Source organism: Marmota marmota, unplaced genomic scaffold (assembly GCF_001458135.2).
Source record: "Marmota marmota marmota unplaced genomic scaffold, marMar, whole genome shotgun sequence".
NCBI lineage: Eukaryota > Metazoa > Chordata > Mammalia > Rodentia > Sciuridae > Marmota > Marmota marmota.
This window is the reverse complement of record NW_025999842.1, coordinates 50464256-50481288: the sequence shown is the minus strand read 5'-3', so window position 1 is coordinate 50481288 and position 17033 is coordinate 50464256. Positions and strand designations below refer to the sequence as shown.

The following is a 17033-nucleotide window of genomic DNA, read 5'->3' as shown; positions in this document are numbered from 1 at the left end:
CCACTGATGCCACTTGACCCAAAGTCTCTACTAAATTATGTTGTTATTATCAATCAATCATAGCCTAAGACCATCTGGTGTGGCCAATCCTCACTCTAAATTCCACTCTCAAGACTATCCAGTGTGACTTAAAAGCCCTAGGCAATCTATATTTTAAATTAAAGAATTCACAATTTATAGAGTTTTAATTTTAATTGTTACCCATATTCATCCATCTACATGAATTTTGAACATTTTGCTAAGGGTTGAGGATGAAGTGATTAAGAAGGGTTTACTAGATTATCAGATGTATTATTTGGGATTTTAGTTGCAAGTAATAAAATTCTAGTGACTTGATTTAAAATGTTTTAAAAAAGGATATTATGAGGATGGGAAGTAGTTTATGAAATTCAAAGCCAAGAATCCTTCATTTCTCTTCCTCTTCATGCTCATTCCTCCAATCCAGAAGGCGGAACTTGTTTACTCTACAATTCAGAATATACATCATTTAGTTTAAGATATTAATTATTTCTTTTAGGGTCCATATTTTAGTTAATATTTTAATCACTGTGACTAAAATACCCAACAATAACCAACTTAGAGGAGGAAAAGTTTTTTTGGGGATCACAGTTTCAGAGGTTACAGTCCATTGCTCTGGGCCAAAGGTGAAGCAGCATATCATGGGGAGAAGAACTCAGTGGAGGAAGGCTGCTCAGCTAATGGTGGGGTCAGGAAGTAGAGAGAAAAGGGAGTGGGCAATGGGCCACAGGGAAGATGCCCAGGGCATAACCCTCACTGACCCACCTCCTCCAGCCTTGCTCAACCTGCCTACCATTACCACCCTGTCCATTCAAACTAGGAAGGGCTGGTTATGTTACATTTCTCACAGTTGGATCATTTCACCTCCAAGCATTCCTGCACTAACACAGGATCTTTGGGAAGACACTTTATATCCAAACCATAACAGTCCTGGTTTCAAACTTATGTCCGGAGGAGATGGATGGACTCAAGTTGAAGGAACTGTTTAGCTTTGGGCCAATAAGCCATGACCAGTGGAATAAGACCACGAGGTGCAAACATGGAACCAGGAATATGGCAGGGGAGAGAGCCTATTAGATATTAACTGTAGGGCTCCATAGCCATAAGGGCAGAGCACTCATGAAGCATCTTGCAGAGAAAGGGCTCATCTGTTGCTTAAATACAAGGGAAGCTGGACTAATCGATAAGCCCTGGGATATCAAGAAGGCTGCTATGCCCTACTTTTTATTTGACCACATATTTACAATATTATGTTATGCTAGACTTTGTATTATCATGAGAAAGACATGGCATTTGGATACAGAGGAACCACATCTTAGCCTCTTACAATGTCTAAATTATCTTCTTGTAGTCTTTGTTAACTTCTTTATTAAATAAGGAATTTCCCAACTCATGAGGTTATACCAAATAACAAATGACATTGTGTATATAAAAGCCCTTCATAGAAAGCTGAGCATATAGTAATTCTTATCTTTTGTATTTTTTATTATAATCCAAAGATTTTCTAATTTGTCTAATTGGGAAAATATATGTAATGATCCTAAGTATTTTTTTTAATCTTACATTGTATCTTTTTTTAAAAAGCTTTTTTAAGTTACATACAACACCAGGATACACTGACATTATCACAAAGGTGTGGAACTCTACAAAGGAGCTGGCTGACCATGGACTAAATCCTCTGAAACTATGAATCCACATAAACTCTTCATCTTCTAAGTTGTTCTTGTCACATATTTTGGTTACAGTGATAAAACAACAACAACAACAACAAAAGCCTAACTATCAGAGGCCAAAAATGCTGGTGTGAAAGGATTTCCATCCTTGGTAATCTGCTACACCAGCTCTATCCCAGAGAGACAATGTACCTGGCACCATGAGTGACATTCAGTGCAAAAGAAAAGTTCTACCTTGTTACACAGAGATGGAAATAACATACTTTATGTCTTAAAGGTCATTTAGAAGACAAAATTTTGTAATAACTGCTTCATCTCATTCACAATTAACCAAATCTTGTGTTATACAATTATTCTTTATTGTTACCTAATTTTTCTTTGTAATTGTGGACATAAAATGCTGGGGACATATTGGCTACATAAAGAAGAAAATAAATTCAATGAAAGAAACTCAGGAATGGAAAACTGACAAATAGAATAAACAACTTTATCATATTTCCAAAGGGAGAACTCAAGGGCTTTGCCAAGAGGATTGTAGAATTTTTTTTTCTTTTTACTTTGGGCTATGTAAATGTGTAAAATAGTTTCTAGGAAGTTCAGCCACTTTCTGGTATAATACTGCTAAGTTATGTGGAGGCCAGACAAGTAAAAAATATTTGCAAGCAACTCAGAACACGTCGATGAGCCTTTGGTGTTACACACCATCTTCCTGGTTCCTCCTTATCTCAATTTGTTCTTGGTTTCATAAAGAAGAATGTCATGCCTCCTTGTTATTTAAATCAGGCAGATTTCCTTGGAAGGTTTCCTTCTCACACATCTTCAGTGAAACAACAGATATTGGCTTATTTCAAAGCTGCCAAAACTCTGTATTAGTAACAGAATGTAATAGATATCAGTATTATTATCCTTTCTTTTAAAAACATATTTGAGGAAATGGCTTTTTGTGTAAAATCTTATTTTGACTTTAACTAGATTTGACATAGTAGCTGATATATTATTCTTCTTCTGGGGTCCCCCAAATCTGTGAAAACCTAGTACTGGGGCTTAATCTTCTCTTTCTGGGGTTTCTTAAATTATTTCAAATTCACCTTCTTTTTGACATTAATGACAACAGCTTGAAATTGAGTTATGGTGTGCCAACAGGGAAACTTTTGGGATAAGTGTGAAAGGAAAACCACAAAAAATAAAAATTCAGAACACTAGTGTTAATATAAAGAAGATTGTTCAGTCCACTTCCCATCTGTATTCAATTCCACTTAGAAAGAGAAGGACTTTCCTGCAGAAAGGGATTGGATGATTCCACCTCCACCATGGACATTGAGAAGGGGACCCTTTTCCAAGGATTTTACATCTATTACTTGTACGATCCATGCAACTTCTCACAAACTAGCAAAAAGCAAACTTTCTCTGCATTTGGTACACATGAGAAAACTGAAGCCTGTGTTTACACAAAGCACATCTCAGTTTGGAACAAGGATTCCAGAGACGCTGTATGAAAATCATGCTTTTAAGGATTTGGGCCATCTGTGTCCAGGAATGGCCATGAGCGACGGAGAGAAGCAGTGAAAGTGACCTCAATGAGGCCTACCACATTTCCTCATCTCTAAGAAAGCAAAAATTTTTATCATCTCCTCTGTCATCAAACTTCCAACTCCACCTTCCCATTCTTCACTATCAGCTGGTGACCTCACTGATTATTCCATTGAGAAAAGAGAAGCATCCAGAAGAGGATGACCTCATCTCAGCATGACTGTGGGCCTAAACTTTCCATATGCTTGTCTGTCAACTCCCCTCCTCTCCTGAGGACAAGCTTCCTACTCCGCTAAAGTCACTGCCCTCATGGCTTCTTTCTTCTACAACCAATTGTCTTCTCTCTCCTACACGGTTATTTTAGCTCTCTCATTCTCATCAGGCTTCAAGTATCATGGTTCCTATCTTAAATAAAAACAAACCTTTTGATCCCACACCAACCTCTAGCTCATTTCTTTGCCCTTTGTTAGTAAAATTCCTAGCATTGTTCATGATATGTCCTTAATATTTTGCACCCAATCAGATTTTCACCTCCAGCATTCCACAGGAGCTGCTCCTGATAATGGAACTACTTCTTTCTAACTTGACAAGCCAAAGGTCAGTACTCTTTTTGCTCTCACCAACATTTGGCATTATTGATCACTCTCCTTGACATTTTCTTCTCTCAGCATCTGGGACACCACTCCCTTAGGATTTGTTACCTTACTGTTTCTTCCCCTGTAGGAACACCTCTTCTGCAGCCTGACCTCTCCAAGTTGGCATCACTCAACGTTTCAGGCCTTAGCTCCTTCCTGTTTTCTCTTTCTTTCTCTTCTCCCTTCCTCCCCACTTTCTCCTCCCCTCCCCCTCCCCTTCCCCCTCCTCCTTTTTCCTACCTACAAACTTTTCCTAGCTGACCTTGTTGTCTGTAAGTTTTAAACATCTTCAGTCTGCTCAAGTTTACATTCTTTTTCCACGACTTCCCTCTTGAGGTTCAGACTTGTCTGTATAACTGGTCATTTTAAGTTTCCACTTGGATGCCTAATAGGCATCTCAAACCTTCTCATGTGCAAAACACAACTTACCCACCAAAATGTACCTTACCCATCACTTCTCCAACTGCACAAAGAGCATTATGTTTTGTTCAGTTTCTGTAACTAGGAAGCACAATTGGTTTCTTTCTTCCCCAATCCTCTACTATCCAATCCATTAGCAAGTACTGTTGAGTCTACCTTCCCAGTAGATATTGAATTTGACCACTTCACAGTACTGTCACTGCTGCCACACTTTTTTTGGAATAACCACTGTCATGCCATGTCCTGACTCCCATCACAGCCTGTGGCTGGGCTTCCTGCTTCTTTCTCAGCTGCCCTACAATCACTTTTCAATTGGTTCCAATTGTGATTGGTATAAATTTTGCTATTGCATCTGGTCCTTGCAAAATACTCCTGCCACCTTCTCTTTGACTCCCCTCACTTGAGCTGCACTTGCCCTTCTGTAGAGCTGCCCCATAGTGCTGGCCTCAGGGTGACATGCTCTTCTTCCATGCCTTCACCTAATTCAGGTTTCTAGTTCAGATGTCACCTCTTCAAAGAGGGCTTCCCCAACTGCGTGGTAAAATACGACCATCTCCCTCTCTTGTTGGTTTCATTTCCCATACGTGATTAATATTTTTTTCATGGCCTTTATTGCCATTTGAACTTATGTTATTTATTCAGTTTTGGAGGCTTTCTTTCTTTCTTTCTTTCTTTCTTTCTTTCTTTCTTTCTCTCTCTCTCTCTCTCTCTCTCTCTCTCTTTCTTTCTTTCTTTCTTTCTTTCTTTCTTTCTTTCTTTCTTTCTTTCTTTCTTTCTTTCTTTCTTTCTTGTCTCTTTTGATGAAGTGTCTGTGCACTGATATATTTGTAGTACTCTTTCTTCAAGCCCAGTCCTTTCTCAAGGTCTGGGATGGCAAGCTGTTATGATTGCTTTCCTCCTCTAGAGCCTGACTTTTGCCCTCCCATTACATAACTCCAACAGAAGAGACTGGGCCAAGGAATCTGGAGATGCTAGGCTGGGAGAATTGGGAAATATTTAGGCTGCTCAGGGAAGTTCAGGTTCAGGCCAAACTAACTCAGAGTTGCAGCCGGGCCTTCTCCTAGAGAAACAGCACTGGGTGGTGGTCTTAAAATGAGTGGTTCAGACTCTCCCAGCCATGCTCTATAGCAGCACCTCCTGACCTTAAAGCCAACGTGTTCTAGGGGCAGACGAGCTTCTCTGATGGAGCCTATTGTTTTTATTTCCGTGTTCTTTTATTATCTTCTCCTCTCCTGATATCTGTGTTTGCACTTGGTAAGGTTTAACACATGGGCAGCAATCACTCATCAAGTAGTAAAATATATGTGATAGGATTTTATTCCAGAACCTGAGGTTAAAATGGTGAGGAAAAAGAGACTTTCCTAGAGCTCACAGAATAGTGGAAGAAAGAGAGAGAATCTGACCACCTAAATGGATGTACACACGCCCACACACACACACACACACACACTCACACACACACACATATGATTCATGACATTGCATGGAAATCATCTAATAGCCCTAGGAAGTCAGCAGTGGCTTCCCTAGAATTCAGATAACCTTCATCCTGGAAGGTTAAGTGAAAGTTAATAACTACTTTGGTAATCTGGGTCAGTTTCTCCCCATTTACAAGTGAATACCCTTTTTTTTTTTTTTTTTGTGCAGAGCAAGAAGTCAGAAATATTAACTGTGTCCAAGATCAAGTTTGAGAAAGTAGCAGAGGATGGGGTAGAGTCTCCGGTTTTAGGCTATCCAATCCATAAACATAGTTACAGGTTTGTCTTAGTTTCCTTGGAGACAAAACAACCACTCTGGAAGCCATCTTTTCTGTGATACAGGCTCAGGCCAGTTATTCCCTCCAGATGACCTGGAGCCAGAATGTCAGATACATAGCACCTTTTTGGAACCCATTTTCTGTATCAGTTATGAAAATCAATTTGTGTGGAGTAAAAGTCACCTAGGTGCCTTCTAGGTTGTTGTTTCACAGCAACCCATCCTTAAGGAAATTGGCCTGGAAATATATCTCTGAACTTTAAATATATACTATCCTTCTGATAAACAATCTCTTTTCTCCAAGTGCACCTATATAATTTGTTGAGCTGGGTGCAAAATGAAATATGAGATCCCTTGCTCAAAATGTAGGATAAAGGGTTTTCCTTTTTCCTCCATTCTGTCTTGACCTGTCATGTTCTTTGTTACTCAAAACCTGCCTTCCTTGGCAGTGGAGTACTCCTGTGAAAATGCAGACCCTCCCTGGCATCTGAGACCATAGGCCACAATGACCACAATGTAGTGCCTAGACTAGACCCTGACTTTTCCTGTACCCTTGTCCAAGGACCCATCCAGCATGAGGACAACAGCTGTTGCTGGGCAGAAGCAGGGGAACAGGCAGCTGACATCCTCTCCTGGGGGGTTAGTGAGGGGGTGGGAAGCAGGGTCTCCTGAGCAGATGCTCCAAGCCCCGGGTTCATGCTCATTGTCCCACAGACGTCACTTACTAAGAACAAATTCAAAGATAAAATCATTATGTTTTAAATTAGTGCATATTAATTTTACAGAGTAGTGAGTTTCATTGTGGCATATTCATTCATATATATGACCCACCCTCTCAGTCCCCTCCTTTAACTCCTCTTCCCCCTCCCCCACAGGTCCCATCCTCTTCATCTAATAGTTTTCCTTCTACTTCCCTGTCATCAGAGAGAAAATTATTAATAAAAACAGTGACTATAGGGCATTGAGTTCCAAATGCTCAGGAAGCTGCCCCAGCAACCGCACCATCAACAATCCTGGTGTCTTCTCCTTCACCGAAAATCGCTTTGTTGTAATCTACTGTGATTTTCAATGGGTTGGCCACCAAAATCACATGTAGAATTTTTACAGATAAAAGGTTCCCTGGGTCATACTGCAGAGATTTCTGTCTGTTTACCCATTCATTCCTTCACATCTTTATTGAACACCTCCTAGTTTCCAGACCTTGGGTAGTTTAATGGATAGAATGAAGAGAATAATATCTAGCCCCTTTGTCTTCATGACTGCATAGACCACTAGAGGAGAATGACCTGAAAGAGATAACAAATGAACATGAATCTAACTACAGATGGTAGAAAAACCATGAAAGAAACATCCCAAGGTGGAGGAGTGACTGGGGAGGGTTCAGCCTGGGGTTAAGTATGGGTGCTATTTCACTCAGGTTTAAAGCCTAGAGTGAGATTCTTCCTGATTATTTATAGGAACTTTTTAAGTAATTCTGATGATTAATCAGGCTTGGGTTTAACAAAAGTCTGATTGCTTTCTACCTTCAAAATGTCAGAGGAGCTTTTTCTGGTTTGCAATTTATTAAGGTTTGGATGTGAGGTGTCCCCCAAAAACTCATGTGTGAGACAATGCAGGAAGGTTTAGGGGAGAAATGATTGGATTATGAGAACCTTAACCCAATCAGTGAATTAATCCCCTCATGAGATTAACTGTGTGGTAACTGGAGGTGGGTAGGGTATGGCTGGAGGAGGTGGATCCCTGAGGGTGTGACTTTGGGATGTATCTTTTGGATCTGGCAAGTGGAGTCTCTCTCTCTCTACTGTCCAATCATCATGTGAGCTGCTTCCCTCTGCCACACTCTTCCACCATGGTGTTGTGCCTCACCTGGAGCCCCAAGGAATGAAGCCGGCCTTCTATGGACTGAGATCTCTGGAACTATGAGCCCCCAAATAAACTTTACCTACTCTAAAAGTGTTTTTGTCATGTCTTTTAGTCACAGCAAAGAAAAACTGATTAAAACACATTATGAAACCCAAGAAAAATAGTGTAAAACTACTATACTTTCCCATATTAGAAATACTTCTTAGAAATTTCTCCCTCCCACCTCTTGTTTGCAAATCTGCGACTCTACTAGTCATACACACTCAGTAATGACGGCACATATAACAAGCCCCAAGAAGGGACATTAAGGGCCCAGGCAAAGTTGTAGTGTATGACAGAAGTGTGATATAAAGGTCACATCTCTTAATTCCCAGTCTATGCAGATCATAGATGTCATCACATGTCCCAAACACTTAATATTGAATGTGAAACATCCCTGTTTCCTTCATAGAATCACTTAAATCTGTCATAGTATAATTAGTGGAGTTGTTGCAAATGGGCCAGTATGGTGATCATCCTTTTTTTAACCACAGAAAAGTGGGGGAGACAGTGCAGTTTCTCAAAATGCCTAAAAATTCCCTAAATACATTATCTCAATGGAGCTCTCCTTCTGTTCTGTCACTTTTTTCATATAGCACCACAACTATACTGGAGCATAAGAAATCATGTCCTTGAGCTTTCACTCATGAAAAGGACAGGGGACTGCCTCTCTACATAAGAAATTAGATTTCCAGACTAAAATGCTTTTGCTCTCAGGGAGGATTTACATTTAGTTTGTTTCTTGAGGTTGGTTAGGCCAAGCACCTGCCATCCAAAATGATTTCACTTTAAGTTTGCATAGCAGTCTAGATCTTTGAAGCTATAACAGTGTTTTGGTTCCAATGCTCAATCTTAAGGCTTTATTAATACCAGGCTTCACCCCCCAGGTTTCTTTCTTCTTCTGGATATAGGAGAAAGAACTAGTAAAATGGAATAAGGATTCAAAAAATCATTTTGAATGCAATCAAGCAAGCTACACTCACAGGAAATACAAGTGAGTGTTATGTTTTGGATATGACATGTTTCCCAAAAACTCCTTTATAAGGGCAGGAATATTCAGAAGTAAAATTGGATTCTGAGAGCTGTAACCTAATCAGTCTATCCTAGTTAGAATGGGCTGACTAGGTGGTAACTGCAGGTAGGTAGGTGTGACTAGAGGAATAGGTCACTAGGGCTAGGTGTGGAAGGGTTGTTCTTTCTGCACCTCCTTCTCTCTCTCTCTCTCTCTCTCTCTCTCTCTCTGCCTCCAGACCCTGACATGAACTGACCAGCTTTCCTCCCCTGGACCCTTCCCCCATGATGTGCTATCTCACCTCAAGCCCCAGAGCAATGGAGTCAACTGTTCATGGACTGAGACCTCTGAAACTGTGAGCCTCAAATGAATTTTCCCTCTAAATTGTTCTTGTCAGGTGTTTTAGTCACATTGACCAAAAGGATAACTGAAGTAGTTGGTTAACATTTTTGGAACATAGAAGGGGAAATTCTAATAGATATTTCATTAGAGTTCCAGAAATAGAATGGTGGAAAGGCCATGTGCAAGCAAAACTCGGTGATTGAATTAAAGAGGCAGATCATCAAGATTTCCTCATCAGGATACATTACAAAAACCTAATACTAAATATGTTGTATTGGAGCATTGGAGTATAATTTTAAATATTAATCAGGCCAAAAAAAAAAAAAAGCAAGAGAAAGAAGAAAAAGGAAACCTGTTCCAAGATCAGGAGATGTAGTACAAAATGAATTTACAGAAATAAGTCCAGATTTATCAGTAATAGTAATTACTATGAATTCAATCAACTTATAGTTAAAAGTCATGTATTGTCAAATGGGATTAAAAATAAATTCCCCAAAATATGAATACACAGAAAAGTCAGAAGTGAAAGAAGAGAAGACGTTATGCTAAGCTAAAACCCACCAAAATGGTAATAGAGTAGATAACAGTTACTTATGCCAGCTAAAATAATATTTGAGACAAAAATTATTATACATGAAGAAGAAGATTATCGAGACAAAATTATTACACATGAAGAAGATTGTTACACGATGATAAGAATTTAATTCTTATCATTCTGCATAAACATTGTAGCACAGCCTCAAAAGGTTTATAATAGATAAATCTATAACCCGAGTGTAAGATTGTAGAAATACTCTGAATAACTGATGAATCAAGTAATAACTTTTAAACATATGAAAAATTTGGATAATTTGAGATGAGGATAAGGAAACACAAATAAAAGAGTAAAGCTTGTTCTTAATACACACAAGGAAGACTATCCTGAGACGTACTTTCATAGAATTTTTATCTTCTGTACCATTTTTCAATAAATTAGAAATAAGTAATAACTAGATATATAGGAAAAAAAAGCATACTTTTGAAAATTGATTTTTAAAAAGACTTTCTAAATAACACATGTATATGTATATCACACATGGCACTAACTTTTTCAAGAGATGATTTCTAATCTTGATTAAGTTTATTTAACAAATAAAAGAAATCCAGACATTTCATTTCTTCTTTAATCAGTTAAGTTGTAGTTTCTTGAAGAAATTTCCATTTTACCTAAGGTTTTGTGTATTTGAGAAAAGTCTCTATTTCATAGCATCTTCTTATCTATTTTTAGTCTCAGTAGTATCTATAGTTGTCTTTTTTCATTTTTAATATTGTTTATTTTTGCTGTTTCATATTTTCTAAGAGCCCCCAAAATGTCTACTTTATTAGTTTTTTTTCAAATACTGAACTTTTGCCTTAGTTGATTCTCTGTACTGTATATTTATTTTTCATTTGATTAATTTCCACTCTTATCTTTATAGTTTCCTTCCTTCTGCTCTCTTTGTGTTTATTTTGCTGTTCTTCTAATTCCTTAAGTTGGTTAGCTCATTTGTTTTCAGCTTTCTTTTTTTCTAGAATGTTTAGAGCTATGAATTTGCCATACTGTGTGCTTCAGTGGTCTCACTGTTTGGCCATATAAAAGGTGTCTTTGTTTGGGTCTTCTTAGCAGTAGACATGGGGATGGGAAATCTAGTACCTCCTGTATTCCAGAGGTGACTTCAGGAAACACAATGAACCTCACAGACATAAGCACATGTATATATGGTACTGTCTATTAAACTTCACCAATAGGCAAAATAGCACTTTACTTGCTTGGGGATTTCTGTGTGTATAGTGGCAGTTTAAGAAATGCTAGGAATGGTGCATGTTGAAGTTCACAATAGTACATAGATCTGGAGTAGGTATACAGGAGAGTTCTTTCAGTAGGAGGAAACAAAGATCTGTATTCTATTGGTGAAGTTTACTTTGTTGAACCGAGTAGCAGTAGAAACATGTTCACAGAATTATTGTTCATGCTTTCCTAAGTAATGCCTTAAAAATGCAAGTGAGACTAAAATACATGTAAATATCAAGGATATAGAGAATCAGACTACCAGTATAAATAATAGAGTTATGTAACTAGAAGTTTATTAAGAAGGCAATGCATTGTAATAGTGATGGAGAAAAGGAAGAGGCAGCCAGGGGATGGACATTTTTTCATATGCTTTGTAGAATAAATGCTTGCAAGTGACATAAACCAGAAAATGTAATAAAATAATTTATGAAGGTTATATGCTAGCAAATTTGAAAGGTTACAGAAATATAAAACACCAAAATTGGTACTGGAAAAAATAACCATTAAAGAAATCAACCTAGAAGATATATCCCACAGATCCTTAATTATAAGCCCAAATCCAAAACATTTTTTTATATAAAATTTACCAAATTCCTTGAGTTGTTCCAGAATATAGAAAAACGACTGTTTGGCTCTTGATATGAGATTGATATAAGGTGACATCAAAATCGGAACAAGATAGTACAGGACAAATCTCAACTCAAAGTGGATCAAGGACCTAGGAATTAAACCAGAGACCCTCATCTAATAGAAGAAAAAGTAGGTCCTAATCTCCATCATGTTGGATTAGGCCCCTACTTCCTTAATAAGACTCCTCAAGAATTAAAATCAGGAATAAATAAATGGGAGGGATTCACACTAAAAAGCTTCTTCTCAGTAAAAGAAACAATCAGTGAGGTGAATAGAGAGCCTACAGCTTTGGAGCAAGTTCTTACCACTTGTACATCAGATAGAGCACTAATCTCTGGGGTTTATAAAGAACTCAAAAAGCTAAACACCAAAATAACAAATAACCCAATCAATATATAGGCCAAGGAACTGAACATACACTTCTCAGAAGGTGATATACAGTCAATCAACAAATATATGAAAAATTGTTCAACATCTCTAGCAATAAGAGAAATGCAAATCAAAACTACTCTAAGATTTCATCTCATTCTAGTCAGAATGGCAGCTATTAAGAATACAAACAATAGTAAGTGTTGGTGAGGATGTGGGGAAAAAGGCACACTCATACGTTGCTGGTGGGAGTGCAAAATGGTGCAGCCAATATGGAAAGCAGTATGGAGATTCTTTGGAAAACTTGGAATAGAGCCACCATTTGACCCAGCTATTCCTTTCCTCCGCCTACACCCAAAGGACTTAAAAACAAGGACACAGCCACATCCATGTTTATAGCAGCACAATTCACAATAGCTATACTGTGGATCCAACTTAGATGCCCTTCAGTAGATGAATGGATAAAGAAAATGTGGTATATATACATAACAAAATATTATTCAGCAATAAAATAATAAAAATATAACATTTGCAGGTAAATGGATGGAGTTGGAGAATATAATGCTAAGTGAAGTTAGCCAATCCCCCAAAAAACAAATGCCAAATGTTTTCGCTGATATAAGGAGGCTGATTCATAGTGGGGTTGGAAAGGGGGAGCATGGGAGGATTAGGTGAACTCTAGATAGGGCAAAGATGAAGGAGTGGAAGGGAGGGGGCAAGGAGTATAAAAAAGATGGTGGAAAGTGATAGACATCATTATTCAAAGTACATGTATGAAGACAGGAATGATGTGACTATGCTTTGTATACAACCAGAGATATAAAAATATGTTTAGTATGAATTGTAATGCATTCTGCTGTCACATATAACAAATTATAATAAAAAATTTTTAAAAAAGATAGTTCAGTAAAGGTAAATTGTGGGCAAATAATACTTGAACATAGGTGCAAAGCTGCTAATTAAAATATTAGATAACCAAAATGGGCCTAACAGGCATATATAGAATATTCCCCCCATGAGCAAAAAAGTATATATTCTCAAGAGTACTAGAACATTCTAAAGGATAGATCAGATGTTAGGTCACAGATCAAATCTTAACAGGTTTAAGAAATCATATCAAGACTTTTTTCTGACCAGAATGAGATGAAACTAGAAATCAATAACAGAAGGAATTTTAGAACATTAATCAGCCAGTGGGTCAAATAAAAAAACTAAGGGAAATTAAGAAATATCCCAAGACAAATGAAAACAGAAACAGAACATACTGAGACACGGGATGCACCAAAAAGCCATTCCAGGAAGGAAGTTCATAGCAATAAATGCCTACATCAAAAAAGAAGGAAGGCTCCAAATAACCAACTTTACAGCTCAAGGAGCTACAAGAGGAAGAACAAACTAACCTCAAATTTAGCAGAAGGAAGAAAATAATAGAGATCAAAGCAAAATAAGTAAAATTGATACTAAAGATTAATAGAAAAAATCAATGAAACTGTAAGTTAACTTTTGAATAGTTCAAATTAAAAAATATTTATCCAGAATAAGAAAAAGAAAGAAGACTCAAAACCAGAAATAAAAGAGAAAAATGACAACAGAAACTACAGAAGTATAAAACAATCACATGAGAATACTTTGAATAATTATATGCCTTTAAATTGTATAACCTGGAAGAGACGATGAATTCCCAAACACATCCTTCCTATCAAGACTGGCCCTCAAGTGAGGATGCAGAGCAGTGAAGTGAGGAGTGAAAGGGTGCTAGGTATGTTGTTAGAATAATGGAATAAATCACAGGAATAAATAATGGAATAAAACTCAGAGCCTCCGGAGGATACACATCAAACTCGGAGAGTGATGTGAAATGGAATGACAATGGTGGCCCAAGAGGTCTTCAGTGTTATCTGTGTTTTTCAATGTTACCTCTTCCTTTGGTTCCCTTCCTACTCTGCCCTCATCCCCACTCTCTTCTTCCATTTTCCCTTCTTTTTCTTTCTTTATCCTCCTCACTACTTCTCCATCCCCCTCTCCCTTTATCCTTCATTCTCTTCCATTATGAAACAGGATTATATTACTCAGATCATGTTTTTAAATATACGTGCAAAAAAAATCTTGCAATAAATGAGACTGAATGTTAAAAAATTTTTAAATTCTGGGTGGTAGGAATCTTGGTGTTCATTCCTTTATATTCTGTACTTCTTCAAAACTAGAAATGAAAATGAAGCCTAGCTTTTGCTATTAGCAGATGTTCTTGATGAACTACTGTGCTCATTTCTAGAATTAGTCCAAATTTAGGCATCATTGCTTATTAAGAATGTATTTTACTGTGATTATCTGTAATTGTTAGCATATCATAAGAGCACCAAATTATCAGCATAGAATTCAGTTATTATTGAAAAAAAGGCAAATCAGAGAAGAAAATATGTAGTTGCATGTGAAAAGTTTCACTTCTTCTGAATATCAGAAATGAGTTCATATTCTCAGGGATGAAAGGAAGGAATTTAGCATCATTAAAAGGAATCTTGCATTAAAATCAACATGTGTACATGAGTTCTCTCATAAAGTTAGTTTCCCCAGCCTGGCAACCTTTCCCACAGCCATAGGAAACCTTGGTTATATTCAGTCCCTGGAAGATTTCCTCATGGCTTAGTCAGAGTGGAAAACAATCACACTGGATAGCATCTCAAGGTGATAATGACCCATTCTTTTCTGTTGAAGAAAGGCAACAGTTCTCATATACACTACTGCCCATTGTTGAAAAGAATGTTCATGAAGTGATACTATTTGACAAATGACCAACATTAAAGTTGTTTTTTATCCCCCCTAGGAAACACAAAATGCACACTTGATTCTGATTTCCAAAAATGATTTTACTATGTTCCAGTGATACTTCAGAAAAAACTAGGATCATGGGTCAATTGCTTTCTGGTGGCAATCCTACAAAAGAGGAGAAGTATTGGTGTGACTCCAAGTCTCTTAAGGTCAGACAAACTGGAAATGGGCATAAAATTGATCAGGTTGTTGGGGAGCTTGATTAATGCATAGAGCACAGACTTTAGACTTCTAAGGTGACCTGTCCTGGGTTTTTGGTGGTGCCACTTAATTTTCTGTGAGCTTCCTTGATCTCATTTGTGGAACATGGGTAATTATAAGTTTTCTTAAGGTTGTGATTGAAAAAAAAATGAAATAATAAATATAAAGTGCTAATTGTGTTAAGGTGTGTTACTTGGATAAATACATAAGCACATCTTGGCAATTTTGCTATCTTTTCTTTCTCTTTTATTATTCATTCTATTTATTTGCAATATGTAGCATTTTCCCTTGGATGATTTCTTACCTATATTAGAAGCATGATTCTATTAACTTTCTGTCTCTCCAATTCTTTGCAGAATATGAGAGATGAATAACACTTTGTTTATTAATAGCAAAAATTTTCTGTTTTAGACTTGTGGACAAGATTGAGTATGGATGAATTAAATTAAGTGAATCAATATATCATGAATATATGTGTACCTTTGCCAAACAGATATAGACTTTAAAAAATTTTCATATTTTTATTATTTCCCACAGTGCAAATTGCAGTAGTTTGATACATTGCAAATTCTGGAATTTGGCAACCACAAATTCTATTTAATATTTTTAGTAATAAAACTTATTTGTCTCCGATCTATTGCTTGTCTATATTACCTGCTTTGCAAAATAATGTGATATATTTATAAATGCTTCTACCAGGCATTACGTTACTATTTTTTTTTCTTTTCAAGTTTACACTTTTTATTTTTATCTGCAACAAGGTCTCTCATTATTCTGGAAACAGGTTTTTGGACATTGTACTCTAAATAAAGTATAATACAATTAGATGCTATAGTTTTGTTGTGCTCTGCACTGCCTTTGAACTAGAAAAGTAATGCACAAAATCAAAGAATGTCTTTTTATTATTTTAGGTGGTATTGTTGAAACAGTTAGATGTATAAATATGAGGTTGATATTACTACAAACAGGTCAGTTCTAATATTGTTTTCAGGCACTTGAGTCATGTTCTTTATTGGGCTGCATTTCATTCCATATTAGTAGAAGGTGAATTCTAAAGTGACTTTGGGTTACATATACATGTATAAATATACTTGTATATTATATATGTACTTTAGTTTAAAAGAGAAAATGTAACTTGCATATGAATCAATTTAATAGCTACAAAATATTTTGAGTATAGGCTTAGAAATCTTCTGAGTGCTTATATTTTTTGAATCAAGGATAAACCATTAGAATTTGCCATCATCCAAAATTTAGAGTTTTTTTAAGATCCTAGACCTTTGGACATTTTTTTCCTCTCCAGCTGAGATCTACTAGGTCACATGTCCAAGTCTGAAATGTGAATTATTGAACTTTTTGCCATTCTGTTTCACACTTTAGTCCAAGTTGGCTTGAAACCAAACTCAGTGAAGTTGAAAGTAGGCTTAAAGGTAAACTTAACAGAAATTAAAAAATACTTTCCACCTAAAATAATTTTTTAGGCATCTGGAATTTCAAATTTGAGGTGCAATTTTTTAAAATTTGAATTTTGGCTTAGATTCCCATATTTTGATATAAAGTTCTGTATTTTTTCTATATTTTCTTTAATTAAAAAAATGCATAGTAAATGTTAAGAAAACATTTCCAACTGAAGAAATTAGTTAAATTTTTCACCATAAAATACATCCTAAGGGAGTTTGAAAGTAAAAATAACGACCAGCAGAAGAGGAGCAGCGACCTGCTGAGAGGCAGAGCCGCCCCCTCCCCCTGCGCCGGCAAGGTAGACAGAACTGTGACCACCCACAGAGCAGGCCCAGTGGCCTGCTGAGGGGCAGAGCCGCCCCCCACCCCCCGCGCCTGCCAGGTAGGCGGAACTGTGACCACCGACAGAAAAGGCCCAGTGGCCCGCGGCGGGACAGAGCTTCCAATCA

At 37.1% G+C, this 17033-nt stretch overlaps 1 long non-coding RNA gene across 1 annotated transcript in view; it reads right to left on the bottom strand.

Moving 5' to 3' along the window:
• Positions 1 to 2418: 2418 nt before the first annotated feature.
• The window catches only part of LOC125615220, a 50882-nt gene continuing 36267 nt past the window's right edge, over positions 2419 to 17033 (bottom strand). Inside the window, exon 3 of the long non-coding RNA XR_007345757.1 lies at positions 2419 to 2555. This is a non-coding gene — a long non-coding RNA (uncharacterized LOC125615220). The remainder of the gene's footprint in view (positions 2556 to 17033) is intronic.